The sequence below is a fragment of the Phyllobates terribilis genome, unplaced genomic scaffold (genome assembly GCF_046119375.1).
Source record: "Phyllobates terribilis strain yellow unplaced genomic scaffold, ASM4611937v1 Scaffold_5__5_contigs__length_657084704, whole genome shotgun sequence".
In the NCBI taxonomy this organism is placed as follows: domain Eukaryota; kingdom Metazoa; phylum Chordata; class Amphibia; order Anura; family Dendrobatidae; genus Phyllobates; species Phyllobates terribilis.
The window spans coordinates 151,528,297-151,544,312 of NW_027362765.1; positions in this window are offsets into that span (position 1 = coordinate 151,528,297).

Genomic DNA, 16,016 nt, shown 5'->3' on the forward strand with positions numbered 1-16,016 from the left:
ATATGCAGTATGAGCCCCAACATAGCCTCCTATATACAGTATGAGCCCACACTTAGACGCCTATATACAGTGTGAGCCCACACATAGATTCCTATATACAGTGAGCCCCCAAATAGCCTCCTATCTACAGTGTGAGCCCCCACATAGACTCCTATATACAGTGTGAGCCCCCACAGACTTCTATATGCAGTTTGAGCCTCTACGTAGACTCCTATATACAATGTGAGCCCCCACATAGACTTCTATACAGTGTGAGTTTCCACATACATTCCTATATACAGTGTGAGCCCTCACATAGATTCCTATATATAGAGTGAGTCCCCACACAGCCTCCAATATGCAGAGTGAGCCCCCACATAGCCTCCGTATATAGCCATCCTTATATACAGCAATAGTCCCCACAAAGCCTCCCTACATACAGAGTAAGCCCCCCAAAACCCCCCCTATATACAGCATGAGCCCCCAAATAGCCTCTCTATATACAGCGCAAGCCCAAACATACCCTCCCTTTATACAGCGCGAGCCCCCACATAGCCTCTCTATATACAACACGAGCCCCCACAGGCCACACATAGCCTATGTATATATACAGTAGCGTGAGCCCCCACATAGCATCCCTATATACAGCTCGAGCCCCCACAAAGCCTCCCTATACACAGTGCGAGCTTCCAAATTAGCCTCCCTATATACAATGCGAGCCCCCACATAGCCTCCCTATATACAGAACGAGCACCCACATAGTCTTCTTATATACAGCATGAGCCCCCACATAGCCTCCCTATATACAACGTGAGCCCCCACATAGCCTCCCTATATAGAGTATGAGCCCCACATAGCCTCCTATATACAGCATGAGTCACAAAGCCTCCTACATACAGCATAAGCCACCACATAGCCTCTGATATACAGCATGTGCCCCATAATGCCACTGATATACAGCACGTGTCCCACCTAGCCTCCATATATACAGCGTGAGCCCCACAAAGCCTCTGATATACAGCATGTGCACCACACATAGCCTCGTATATACAGTATGAGCCACACATATAGCCTTCATACATAGTGTGATACCCACATAGCCTCCATATATAGTGTGAGCCCCACATAACCTCCATATATGCAGTGTGAGCCTCACATAGCCTCTGATATACAGCATGTGTGCCACATAGCCTCTGATATAGCATGTGAGGCACACATAGCCTTCATACATAGTGAGATCCCCACATAGCCTCCATATATCGTGTGAGCCCCACATAGCCTCCTACATACAGGGTAAGCCACCACATAGCCTGATATACAGCATGTGCCCCTTATAGCCACTGATATACAGCACGTGTCCCACCTAGCCTCCATATATACATCATGTGTCCCACATAGCCTCTGATATACAGCATGTGCACCATAGTCACACTATATACAGTGTGAGCCCCCTCTAATATACAGTATGAGCTCCACACATAGCCTCCTATATACAGCATGAGCCACACACATAGCCTTCATACATAGTGAGATCCCCACATAGCCTCCATATATAGTGTGAGCCCCACATAGCCTCCATATATGCAGTGTGAGCCCCACATAGCTTCTGATATACAGCATGTGTACCACATAGACTCTGATACAGCATGTGCCCCACATAGCCTCACTATATACAGTGTGAGGCCCACACATAGCCTCCTATATACAGTACGAGACTCACACATAGCAAAGTGTAAGGCAGCACTAGTCATCATAATGGGGGATACTCGCTGCACCGGGTAAATTAAGCACACGTGCAATGTTCTTCCGGTACTTCTCAATTCAGCAGTTTATTATTGCACTTCATAAACCGCAGTTCACACATATAAAGTCCACGAGCCTTTCCAGTGGCAGCTATGCCCACTTGGCTCCAGGTAAACTATAACACTTGGCTTCAGCAAACTATAACACTGTCCATATATCACAATGTCCATATAACGTACCGCTTTTACCTTTTGCAGGGTCTTAACGGTTCCAGGTTTAGTTTGCCACCACTTTCACTTTTAGGCTTCCCAGGTGGGGGACTCCAGCCCTCGTACCTTCGAAGGCTACTGGTATGTTTTCACTCACATCCAGTCTGCGCCTTTCAGGACTCTTGTATGCCAAGCCGGCTCTCCCTCAAAAGGTCACTGGCATCCACGCACAGGATCCAGGCTCGACCTTTCAGGCTGCCAGGCTTCACTCTCAGCCTCACTAGGCCTCACACGAACGGTGTCCCACACACATGGGGAACAGGCCTCATGCCTCTCACAGAACACACCTGTTCCCATCAAGCAGGGTTTATATATGCATCCCGTGCACACACACACACATACTGACAGGACCTTGCTGATGTCACAGTCATGTGTTCAGACAGACATTCTGTGCATGCAGGACCTGAGCTATGTCACAGTCATGTGACCAGTCACCTGAGGGGGAAGGTACATGGTCAGAAAAAACACATCCTGGACCATTACCGTAATGCCAGCAAGTCGCTGCATTACAAAAGTCATATAGTGTGAGCCCCACATAGCCTACATATATACAGTATGAGCCCCTACATAGCCTCCTATATACAGTATAAGCCCCACACATAGCCTTCATACATAGTGTGAGCCCCACATAGCCTCCATATACACTACCGATCAAAAGTTTGGGGTCATTTAGAAATGTCATTATTTTCGAAAGAAAAGCACATTTTTTTTCAATGAAGCTAACATTAAATGATTCAGAAATGCACTCTATACATTGTTAAAGTGGTAAATGACTATTCTAGCTGCAAACATCTTGTTTTTATTGCAATATCTACATTGTGTATAGAGGCCCATTTCCAACAATCACCACTCCAGTGTTTTAATGGTACATTGTGTTTGCTAACTGTGTAAGAAGGCTAATGGATGTTTAGAAAACCCTTGCACAAGTATGTTAGCCCAGCTGAAAACGGTTTGGCTGATTTGAGAAGCTATAAAATTGACCTTCCTTTGAGCTAGTTGAGAATCTGGAGCATTACATTTGTTTGTTCTATGAAACTCTCAAAATGGCCAGAAAAAGAGATCTTTCTCGTGAATCTCGACAGTCTATTCTTGTTCTTAGAAATGAAGGCTATTCCATGCGAGAAGTTGCCAAGAAACTGAACATTTCCTACAACGGTGTGTACTACTCCCTTCAGAGGAGAGCACAAAAAGGCTCTAACCAGAGTAGAAAGAGGAGTGGCAGGCCCCGCTGCACAACTGAGCAACAAGACAAGTACATTAGAGTCTCTAGTTTGAGAAATCAACACCTCACAGCTCCTCAACTGGCAGCTTCATTAAATAGTACACGCAAAACGCCAGTGTCAATGTCTACAGTGAAGAGGAGACTCCGGGATGCTGGCCTAGAGGGGAAAGTTGCAAAGAAAAAGCCATATCTGAGACTGGCTAATAAAAAGAAAAGATTAATATGGGCAAAAGAACACAGACATTGGACAAAGGAAGATTGGAAAAAAGTTTTATGGACAGACGAATCAAAGTTTGAGGTGTTTGGATCACACAGAAGAACATTTGTGAGACGCAGAACTGAAAAGATGCTGGAAGAGTGCCTGACGCCATCTGTCAAGCATGGTGGAGGTAATGTGATGGTCTGGGGTTTCTTTGGTGCTGGTAAAGTGGGAGATTTGTACAAGGTAAACGGGATTTTGAATAAGGAAGGCTATCACTCCATTTTGCAACGCCATGCCATACCCTGTGGACAGCGCTTGATTGGAACCAATTTCATCCTACAAAAGGACAATGACCCAAAGCACACCTCCAAATTATGCATGAACTATTTAGGGAAGAAGTAGGCAGCTGGTATTCTATCTGTAATGGAGTGGCCAGCACAGTCACCAGATCTCAACCACATTGAGCTGTTGTGGGAGCAGCTTGACCGTATGGTACGCAAAAAGTGCCCATCAAGCCAATCCAACTTGTGGGAGGGGCTTCAGGAAGCATGGGGTGAAATTTCTCAAGATTACCTCAGCAAACAGCTAGAATGCCAAAGGTCTGCAATGCTGTAATTGCTGCAAAGGGAGCCTTCTTTGACGAAAGCAAAGTTTGAAGGAGAAAATTATTCTTTCAAATAAAAATCATTATTTCTAACCTTGTCAATGTCTGGACTAAATTTTCTATTCATTTTGCAACTCATTTGATAAATAAAAGTATGAGTTTTCAGGAAAACACAAAATTGTCTGGGTGACCCCAAACTTTTGAACGGTAGTGTATACAGTATGAGCCCCTCACATACCCTCCATATATACAGTGTGAGCCCCACATAGCCTACATATATACAGTATGAGCCCCCACATAGCCTCCTATACAGTATGAGCCCCACACATAGCCTTCATACATAGTGTGAGCCCCACATAGCCTCCATATATACAGTATGAGCCCCTCACATAGCCTCCATGCAGTGTGAGGCCCACATAGCCTATATACATACAAATATCCCATACACATGAAAAAAAAACAACATATACTCACCTCGCTCCCGTTACCTCAGTGCTCTGCTCCTGTCTCCTGTTCACTGAGTCTCAGTAGCACTGCGAAGAAATGACGTCATCGTGTTTGGTGTCTCACACGCTGATTGGTGGAACATGAAGCAGGCGGCCCCGTTCTCCACCAGTGTATTCAGTGCTATCAGCATCCTGAGGATGCAGATATCGGTGACAGAGGGAGGTGACAGATGGACGGCGGGGGAGGGCACGGTGTGGCCTGTGGGCTACTGTTTCAGCCCTTTGGCTCCGGTACAGCCAGAGGGCCGGATGTGTCCAGCGGGCCGCAGTTTACCCAGGTCTGGGGTAGAGCATTCATAAGTGCTGTGCTCCTATCGCTGAGATAAGCGAGTGGTTGCATAGTTCTCTCTCGATCTATGTAATTAAAGCTGAGCTTGTAGCAGGTTAGGCAAAGCTTAAAGCGCACCTGTCAGCAGAATTGTGCTCAGTAAACTACATACACTGTCAGGTGGTTGACATAACACTGATTAATATGATACCTTGGTTGATGAAATCTGTTGTGTGGTTCTTGTGTAATCTTTACTTTCAGTTTGGAGATAATGATATGTTCGTGCTCCGGGGCGGCCTGTGGGGGGCTCTATTTGATGCTCTGCTTACACATTCATCTGTATGTCTTCTGACAGCTCACTGTGCCTTCACTGACCTGCCTCCTATTTTACCTAGTACCACACTATAGCAAAAGTAGCAAAGGGGTTTATATTAATAGATAACCACTAGGTAAAAGTATGTCAAAGCAAAAAAAGTGGTAAAAGAGGTTAAGACGTAACCTTTAATAGATATATAGGTAAAAATAGATACACAAAAAGTCACTGGACCTAAAATCAAGTAAGTGCCGGATGATGCAACATGGGAGTGATCACATCATGTGGGGTAGTACTGCCCACATGACGCTATGGGTGGGACTAACCAGACATATCATACGGTACCCACCCTCACTATAGCCAGGAGGAGTGTCCGTACAAAAACACCACGGAACATGGCTCCGGATACCTACCAAATGCAGCGAAGTATATTTCCACAACGCTACACATTCCTCAAGTGGTCAATGGCTAAAGAAATCGCCACAAGTCAGTAGAGTCAGCAAGTTACGAGGCATTAGCGTAATGAGCACACATCCTACCCAAAAAGAACTAACACTAGAGGGAACAGGACCCAAGAGGCGAGGAAAGAGACAAAGGCGGGGACCAAGCCTGTAATGGAAAAGAGAGATATAGAAAGCAGGGTATGTCCGTCCCTAGTAAGGTGCTAACAAATTAGTCCCTACCTACCAGTGGAGGTTGGCACCCTAGAACCTGCGCAGTTGGCGCCCCCACTCCACGGCGGCTTTCCCTACACTCCTCACCCTATTAATCCCCACACTTATAGGAAAGACCTAAAGGATAATTGTTCATTCAGACCGTATGGAGCCATTGTCTGTAGCTTATAGATCCACTTTGTCTCTCTTTGGAGGATCAGCTTGTCCCAATCACCCCCCCTGGGTGGGGCAATTATTTTATCAATCCCCATGAATCGCACCACATCCACACAATCTGGATGAACAGTGTTTACATGTCTTGCTAAGGGAGTATCCCTTTTCAGGACAATATCTCGTTGGTGTTCACCCACCCTTCTCCTCAATTCTCTTTTTGTTTTGCCCACATATTTGATGCCGCACACACACGTGGCCTTGTAAACTATCCCCTTGGACCTGCAATTTATGAAAAGTTTTATGGCAAAGGTGTCACCAGTGACATTGCTTGTGAAATTCTTACTTTGTATCATTACTTTACACAATATGCATCCACTGCATCTGAAGCTACCCCTGATGGGACTTTGTATCCAACTGCCTCCCTGATGACCAGTGTAGTGACTGTGGACCAGCCTGTCCCTCAGGGATCTGCCCCTTTTATAAGTGATGAGGGGCCTGGAACTAACCAATGTGCCTATGTCCTCATCCATCTGGAGAATAGGCCAATGCTTCTGCAGTATCCTGCGGACCGTATGTGCCCTATTAGAAAATGTGGTAATGAGCCTGCATGTGTTGTCATCCTCAATTGGTTTAGGGGGTGGATACAGTAAAGAGGTGCGGTCCCTCGCCAGTGTCTCTCCGTATGCCTCAATCACCACCCTCTTAGGGTATCCCCTCTCATGAAACCGCCGACATAAGTCATCGGCCTGTTCTTTGAAGGTGGCATCATCAGAATAGTTTCTCCGGATCCTCATAAATTGACCTTTAGGAATTCCCTTCTTGAGGGGGACCGGATGGTTGCTCTCCCACCTAAGAAGGGAATTCGAAGCAGTCGTCTTCCTGAAAGTCTTTGTCCCTATCAGTCCATCAGCCCCTTTCTGGATAAGGATATCCAAGAACGGTAGCTTCTCCATATCCAATTCAAAAGTGAAATGGAGGTTCAAGTTGTTATGGTTCAGTCTCTCGACGAAGTCCTCAAATGTTTTTTTACCTCCTTTCCACATCACCAAAACGTCGTCAATATAATGAATCCATAATGGTATACTATTGCTCCCCTCAACGGGTGTATCCCCAAAAACGACGGTTTCCTCACACCAGCCCAGGTACAGATTGGCGTACGATGGGGCACAGGGACTCCCCATCACCGTGCCCCTGAGCTGGTGGAAGTACTTCCCGCCGAAAAGAAAGACGTTTTTAGTCAAACAGAACTGAAGGGTCTCCAGGACAAACATATTGCGTCTATTGTACTGTCTACCCCTCCCATTTAGAAAAAACCGAACAGCCTCTAAGCCCCTCTCATGTGATATTGAGGAATACAATGATTCTACATCAATACTAGCTAATAGTACATCAGTGTCCACCGCCATGTTTTCCAGTCTTCGGAGAAGATCATTGGCATCACCAATAAACAAGTTCAGACCAGTCACAAAAGGACTGAGCACTGTGTCCAGGTACACTCCCAGGTTTTGAGTCAGATTATTAACACCCGATACAATCGGGCGCCCTTTGAGTGGTCTCAGTCCTTTGTGCACCTTCGGTAAACTATAAAAGGTTGACATCACTGAATGGTTTGGGCAGATAAACTCCCACTCCTGTTTGCTCAGAATACCGTCACGTAGAGCCTTCCTAGCCAGTTGATTTAATTGTAGGGAAAATTCTTTTGTAGGATTGGTATCCAATATGTGGTAGCAATCCTTTACATTAAGTATTTTCGTGCACATCAGGTAATAGTCACTGGTGTTTATGATCACCACATTGAAGCCTTTGTCTGACGGCTTAATGGTGACGGAATGATCTTTCTCAAGGGCCATCAGGGCTTGCATTTCCTGATGTGTAAAGTTGTATTTGGCCCATCCTGGTTGTCTCCCCAGGTCTCTCAGGTCCTTGGTGACCATGCTCAGAAAGACGTCAATCGGGCTAAGATCATTTTGTGGAGGGGGCATTTTGGTACTTTTTAGCTTGAGGTCAGTGAATGGGCCTGTTACGCTCGCGCCTGGACTGACTGGCGTGAGCGTGATTAGTGATCCCACTGTGCCTGGAGGGGCGTAACTAAGTATCAACCCGATCCGACCAAGGTCGCACGGCGGCTCAGTCAACTCCGTGAACCAGGGAGGAACCGAGCAGAGGGACCAGGTGCTACTCCAGGTCAGACCCCGATCACAGCTGTTGACCCACACCGGGGAATGCAGGAACAGGCAGGTTAAACTGGCATATTGACTGGTGGGCACTGGCAGGCACGGCTGGTATGCAGACAGGTGGATATTGACAGGCACGGCTGGCATGCAGACAGGTGGGCACTGGCAGGCACTGCTGGCATGCAGACAGGTGGGCACAGGCAGGCATGGCTGACATGCAGACAGGCGGGTACTGGCAAGTAGGAACGTAGGCAGGATAGGAACCAGTACAGATTGGGATACAGGAACAGAGCCGCAGGTGCAGTAGAAAAGCAGAGCGAAGCAAAACCCGCAGATGCGGTGAACAAGCAAGGCAGAGCAAAACCCGCAGACGCGGTGAACAAGCAAAGCTGAGCAAAACTACAGATGCGGTGAACAAGCAAAGCAGAGCAAAACCTGCAGATGTGGTGAACAATGAAAGCAAAGCAAAAGCCACAGATGCGGTGAACAAGCAAAGCAGAGCAAAACCGCAGATGCGGTGAACAAGCAAAGCAGCGCAAAACCGCAGATGCGGTGAACCAGCAAAGCAGAGCAAAACCCGCAGATGCAGTGAATAAGCAAAGCAGAGCAAAACCCGCAGATGCGGTGAACAAGCAAAGCAGAGCAAATCCGCAGATGTGGTGAACAAGCAGAGCAGAGCAAAACCCGCAGATGCGTTGAACAAGCAAAGCAGAGCAAAATAGCAGATGCAGTGAACCAGCAAAGCAGAGCAAAACCCGCAGATGCGGTGAATAAGCAAAGCAGAGCAAAACCCGCAGATGCGGTGAACAAGCAAAGCAGAGCAAAACCGAAGATGCGGTGAACAAGCAAAGCAGAGCAAAACCCGCAGATGCGGTGAACAAGCAAAGCAGAGCAAAACCCGCAGATGCGGTGAACAAGCAAAGCAGAGCAAAACCCGCAGATGCGGTGAACAAGCAAAGCAGAGCAAAACCGCAGATGCGGTGAACTAGCAAAGCAGAGCAAAACTCGCAGATGCGGCGAACAAACAAAGCAGAGCAAAACCCGCAGATTCGGTGAACAAGTAGAGCAAAGCAAAATCCGCAGATGCGGTAGACAGGACAGGAACAAGATACAGGAACGAGCCTGGGAACTCAGCCCCCAGGGTGGCAGAAACTGACTAGAAGTCACAGGTACAGGTAGCGGCCCTGGGTACTCAGCCCCCAGGGTGGCAGAAACAGACTAGAGTCAGGACAGGACCTGGCAACTCAGTTGCAAAGACAAATTGAGTGAAAGTGTTGCTCAGGCACCTCCTACTGGGTGGAGGGGGTTTAAGTATCCATTGACTCACAGCAATAGGCTGGTGATGCATTAGGACTGTGCACACAGTAGCTATAAGAAACAAGCAGAAAGCCGCGCCGACGCCCTAAGCAATCAGACAAGAGACATGGACAGAGCAGGTACTGGAGCAAAGAGTGTAGCATGGACTGACAGGTAAGATTGCGGTCTTGCATGGTGGGAGGTGATGCACCATGCAAGCACGCCGCCAGGGATGTTACAGTACCCCCCCTTTACGCCCCCCTCTTTCTCCAGCCAGCAAGGATTTTCTGCAAAGAATTTGGAGGCCGATCCTTCTCCTCAAGAAAATTTCCTATTCTGTCCACTAGAGGGAACAAAGCTGGTCTCATCATCTTGGTAACTAGGATGCTTCCTTCCATCGGGCCATCCTCAGCAACAGAAGAAGTGGGCGAGGTACCAGGAACAGGACACAGGAAAGTCTCTCTCCGCTTATTAATATTGGGTTGCACCCCAAAGAATTCACGGGACAACTGGAGATCCTCCACCGGGTTGGAGGGGTGCAGAGACTCGGGGGAAACCACCGCCTTGACGTGCACTTTGCCAAGCTTACTGGATGAAGTGGGCGAAGTACCAGGTACAGGGTGCAGAAAAGTCTCTCTCCATTTGTTATCAGGTAGCACCCCGGGGGATTCAGCAGACAACTGGAAGTCATCCGCCTGGTTGGAGGGGTGCAGAGACTCGGGGGTAACCACCGCCTTGACGAGCACTTTGCCAAGCTTACTGAATGAAGTGGGCGAAGTACCAGGTACAGGGTGCAGAAAAGTCTCTCTCCATTTGTTATCAGATAGCACCCCGGAGGATTCAAGAGGCAACTGGAGGTCCTCCGCCTGGTTGGAGGGGTGCGGAGACTTGGAGGTAGCCACTGCCTTGATGGACTTAATGCCAGATTTGTTAGAGATGGAGGATCCTTGATTAGGGTCCAACTTCAGTCTGGCCTCCGAGATGACACGTCTGCAAGGTGGAGCGGTGCCAAAAGCCAGATCATTGATACAATCGTCGAGACTGTGTAGGGACAATGCCTCCGCTTCCGTTCCTTCGGAGACTTCAGCGCACAGCGAGTCAGCGACTAGCAGATCTGGTGAAGAAGAAACTGCTGACTGTCCTGAAGATATGGGGACTGGACACCCCTTACACCTCAGCAGTCCCCCAGGAAACACCATGCAGGATCTCCAGACCTGAGCGGGCACTTAATCTCTCGGCTCTGGACGACCTGTGGGTAAACCAGACAGCACCTGGAATGTGAACTTCTTCATGTATAATGCGCCAATCTGGAGCTTAATTTGTACAGACATATTTTGACTGTTTCTGAGTAGGGCTCATCCTTCTGCTGACCTAGAGGGGAAAGTGGCAAAGAAAAAGCCATATCTGAGACTGGCTAATAAAAGGAAAAGATTAATATGGGCAAAAGAACACAGACATTGGACAGAGAAAGATTGGAAAAAAGTTTTATGGACAGACGAATCAAAGTTTGAGGTGTTTTGATCACACAGAAGAACATATGTGAGGGGCAGAACTGAAAAGATGCTGGAAGAGTGCCTGACGCCATCTGTCAAGCATGGTGGAGGTAATGTGATGGTCTGGGGTTTCTTTGGTGCTGGTAAGGTGGGAGATTTGTACAAGGTAAATGGGATTTTGAATAAGGAAGGCTATCACTCCATTTTGCAACGCCATGCCATACCCTGTGGACAGCGCTTGATTGGAACCAATTTCATCCTACAAAAGGACAATGACCCAAAGCACACCTCCAAATTATGCATGAACTATTTAGGGAAGAAGTAGGCAGCTGGTATTCTATCTGTAATGGAGTGGCCAGCACAGTCACCAGATCTCAACCACATTGAGCTGTTGTGGGAGCAGCTTGACCGTATGGTACGCAAAAAGTGCCCATCAAGCCAATCCAACTTGTGGGAGGGGCTTCAGGAAGCATGGGGTGAAATTTCTCAAGATTACCTCAGCAAACAGCTAGAATGCCAAAGGTTTGCAATGCTGTAATTGCTGCAAAGGGAGCATTCTTTGACGAAAGCAAAGTTTGAAGGAGAAAATTATTCTTTCAAATAAAAATCATTATTTCTAACCTTGTCAATGTCTGGACTATATTTTCTATTCATTTTGCAACTCATTTGATAAATAAAAGTATGAGTTTTCATGGAAAACACAAAATTGTCTGGGTGACCCCAAACTTTTGAACGGTAGTGTATACAGTATGAGCCCCTCACATACCCTCCATACAGTGTGAGGCCCACATAGCCTATATACATACAAATATCCCATATGTGGCACCCCAGGGGTCTGGTTTCCACAGTAACAAGCAATGTTATGTCTGAGAGCAGGTGGGAGGTCTCTTGGTCAGGGATCCTGTGCATGCCACACCTCCTGCCCAGTCCTGGGAGGGGAAGAACTTCCCCTGTATAAACCTGGGGCTGAGGCAGGGTTAGAGAGTTCAGAGGGAGAGTGCAGCCAGGAGGGCTGACAGGGAGCTGTGGCTCCGGCTGGGCCCAGCTCCTGGGCCATGCCAGAAGTAGAGAAGAGAAGCAGCATAGGAAGAAACAACAGGAGCTCTGTGGGAGCAGTGTTACAAAGAGTCAGGGGCTGGCAGCTGCAGAGCTCGCCCTAACTGAGAAGATTTCTTACTGGACCCGGAGTCCGAGGCTGTGGGGACTAACTCCTACCCAGCAGCAGAATCCGTCAGGCAGGGGATTTCAGGTCCTCTGGCCAAGAAACCCGAAGGCACGGTCACACGCATGGGACCAGCACCGCCGTCGTGGAGCGGAAGCTACTAGAAGGCCCCGAGTCACCGGCCATACGGGTGAGCACCACACGGTACACTCAGGGACGTGGGCTACTTATACTCGCTTCTAGCAAGGTAGCCAGAAGAGTATCGTTAGTTTGGGAGGCCTACAACTCCGCCTGGCCAGGGGAGATCCCATCTGCTCAAGGACTGACCAGGCCCCAATCGCTAGCCAGTACTCCGGGAGGGTCTATCTTTGTCACCAGTAAAGACCCTGAACTACACCGCATCGTCTCTGAGTGGTTCCTGCTACCCCCATCATCCACGTCGGCTGCCCTGAGGCCATACCCCTCCCGTTGGGGGTTATACCATCTACGCTGCACTATCCTACCACCGGCCTCAGCGGTCTGCCCTGCAGCGGCAGCTCTATAGCTGCATTCAACGGGTGGCGTAGTCGTCCATCATCTACCGCTGATACAGCGCCACTTAGTCTGACTCCCTGGGCACGGACCGGATCACCGCCACGAGACTACAACCCTCAAGAGATCCGGCTCCGGGTAAGCTCCCGCGTGCGCAACGCAGCGCGACACAGGCCCAGGGGCGCGTCAACTTTTGGCGTAGTCGGCAGGATCTCGTGCCCGCAACCACCGGGTACTGCGTGCCTGAAAAAGACTGTTCAAACTTACCTGCGGTGAAGATTCCCGCCATCCGGCGCCATTTTCAGCCTTCTTCCCGCCTTCCGTGGAGTTTTCCCGCCATTGGACGCCATCTTGAAGACGCCGCGCGGGAAGAAGAGGGGCGTGGACTCCGAAGGCGCACGAGAACTGAAGCCCCGCCTCACGTCCGGACGTTGCGTAAGGTCCTGGAAGGAGCCCAGCAGACGCCGACGTCACAGGAGCGCGACGGAAGGTCCTCGACCCTGACGATCCACTGCGGAGCCGCGGCCTACGAAAGAGGATCATCGCAAGGTAGGCCACGGTCCACTGGGGGGGAGGAAGATGCCGGATACGGAGGAGAGCTTCACCGCTTCAACCCCCGCCAGCGCCACCGCTGTTGCGGTCATGCCTTTCACCATGCCCTATATCCCGGGGGCAGCCTGGCTACCCCAGTACTCAGGGGAGTCACATACTCTGCATGACTTTAGAGAAAAGCTGGATAGCCTCTTCCAGGTGTACCCCCTCACAGAGGAGCAAAAAGTGAGCATCCTGGTGGCCCAATTAACCGGGGCAGCCCAAAGGGAGGTAAAGTCCTGGCCACCTGGGAGGAGGACTGTCGCAGAGATACTAACCCAGCTAACCGAGGAGGAGCTGCAGTACTACCAATACGAGGAAAGCCAAGAGGACCCGGACGGGTCTGAGGACTACCCTCAGGAGGGAGCACAAAGAGGACATAGCTACTGAAGGGAAGTAGCGTGAATAAAGAGCTGTACATAGTTACCCGTTAGGGTACAAGGACTGCTGCTAATTAAAATATGGTCCCCGTTGGGATTAGTGAATTGTTCCCCGTGTGTCCCTATCCCTTACCAGGCTGAGGATTGTGAGCAGCCATCCCCTATCCCTTACCAGGCTGAGGACTGTGAGCAGCCAATCCTTATCCCCACTGGCCGAGGACTGAGAGCGGCCATATCCTGTAAATAATTATGTGTTTCTAGTAATTTATAGGAGTCCTTGGTGGATTTACCGGGAATCCTTTGTACAGTTAGTGGAGCGTAACCCAGGATGGACTAAAAGACTGTTAAGGACTCGGGGCAGGACAGACCCCTACCTGGTTACGTCTCCCTGTTTTGGTGAAATGGACACCTTTGTTTTCTTCAAAGACTGCACCCGGTTGCGGACACGCCGTAACCATCTTTATGTGTTTTCTTTATTGTACTGTTTCTGTTTTTACTTGTTATGTTTTACAAAAAAAATATGTTTAGTCCCGGAGTACTAAATTTCACTAGGGGGGAATGTGGCACCCCAGGGGTCTGGTTTCCACAGTAACAAGCAATGTTATGTCTGAGAGCAGGTGGGAGGTCTCTTGGTCAGGGATCCTGTGCATGCCACACCTCCTGCCCAGTCCTGGGAGGGGAAGAACTTCCCCTGTATAAACCTGGGGCTGAGGCAGGGTTAGAGAGTTCAGAGGGAGAGTGCAGCCAGGAGGGCTGACAGGGAGCTGTGGCTCCGGCTGGGCCCAGCTCCTGGGCCATGCCAGAAGTAGAGAAGAGAAGCAGCATAGGAAGAAACAACAGGAGCTCTGTGGGAGCAGTGTTACAAAGAGTCAGGGGCTGGCAGCTGCAGAGCTCGCCCTAACTGAGAAGATTTCTTACTGGACCCGGAGTCCGAGGCTGTGGGGACTAACTCCTACCCAGCAGCAGAATCCGTCAGGCAGGGGATTTCAGGTCCTCTGGCCAAGAAACCCGAAGGCACGGTCACACGCATGGGACCAGCACCGTCGTCGTGGAGCGGAAGCTACTAGAAGGCCCCGAGTCACCGGCCATACGGGTGAGCACCACACGGTACACTCAGGGACGTGAGCTACTTATACTCGCTTCTAGCAAGGTAGCCAGAAGAGTATCGTTAGTTTGGGAGGCCTACAACTCCGCCTGGCCAGGGGAGATCCCATCTGCTCAAGGACTGACCAGGCCCCAATCGCTAGCCAGTACTCCGGGAGGGTCTATCTTTGTCACCAGTAAAGACCCTGAACTACACCGCATCGTCTCTGAGTGGTTCCTGCTACCCCCATCATCCACGTCGGCTGCCCTGAGGCCATACCCCTCCCGTTGGGGGTTATACCATCTACGCTGCACTATCCTACCACCGGCCTCAGCGGTCTGCCCTGCAGCGGCAGCTCCATAGCTGCATTCAACGGGTGGCGTAGTCGTCCATCATCTACCGCTGATACAGCGCCACTTAGTCTGATTCCCTGGGCACGGACCGGATCACCGCCACGAGACTACAACCCTCAAGAGATCCGGCTCCGGGTAAGCTCCCGCGTGCGCAACGCAGCGCGACACAGGCCCAGGGGCGCGTCACATACACATGAAAAAAAAACCAACATATACTCACCTCGCTCCCGTTACCTCAGTGCTCTGCTCCTGTCTCCTGTTCACTGAGTCTCAGTAGCACTGCGAAGAAATGACGTCATCGTGTTTGGTGTCTCACACGCTGATTGGTGGAACATGAAGCAGGCGGCCCCGTTCTCCACCAGTGTATTCAGTGCTATCAGCATCCTGAAGATGCAGATATCGGTGACAGAGGGAGGTGACAGATGGACGGCGGGGGAGGGCACGGTGTGGCCTGTGGGCTACTGTTTCAGCCCTTCGGCTCTGGTACAGCCAGAGGGCCGGATGTGTCCAGCGGGCCGCAGTTTACCCAGGTCTGGGGTAGAGCATTCATAAGTGCTGTGCTCCTATCGCTGAGATAAGCGAGTGGTTGCATAGTTCTCTCTCGATCTATGTAATTAAAGCTGAGCTTGTAGCAGGTTAGGTAAAGCTTAAAGCGCACCTGTCAGCAGAATTGTGCTCAGTAAACTACATACACTGTCAGGTGGTTGACATAACACTGATTAATATGATACCTTGGTTGATGAAATCTGTTGTGTGGTTCTTGTGTAATCTTTACTTTCAGTTTGGAGATAATGATATGTTCGTGCTCCGGGGCGGCCTGTGGGGGGCTCTATTTGATGCTCTGCTTACACATTCATCTGTATGTCTTCTGACAGCTCACTGTGCCTTCACTGACCTGCCTCCTATTTTACCTAGTACCACACTATAGCAAAAGTAGCAAAGGGGTTTATATTAATAGATAACCACTAGGTAAAAGTACGTCAAAGCAAAAAAAAGTGGTAAAAGAGGTTAAAACGTAA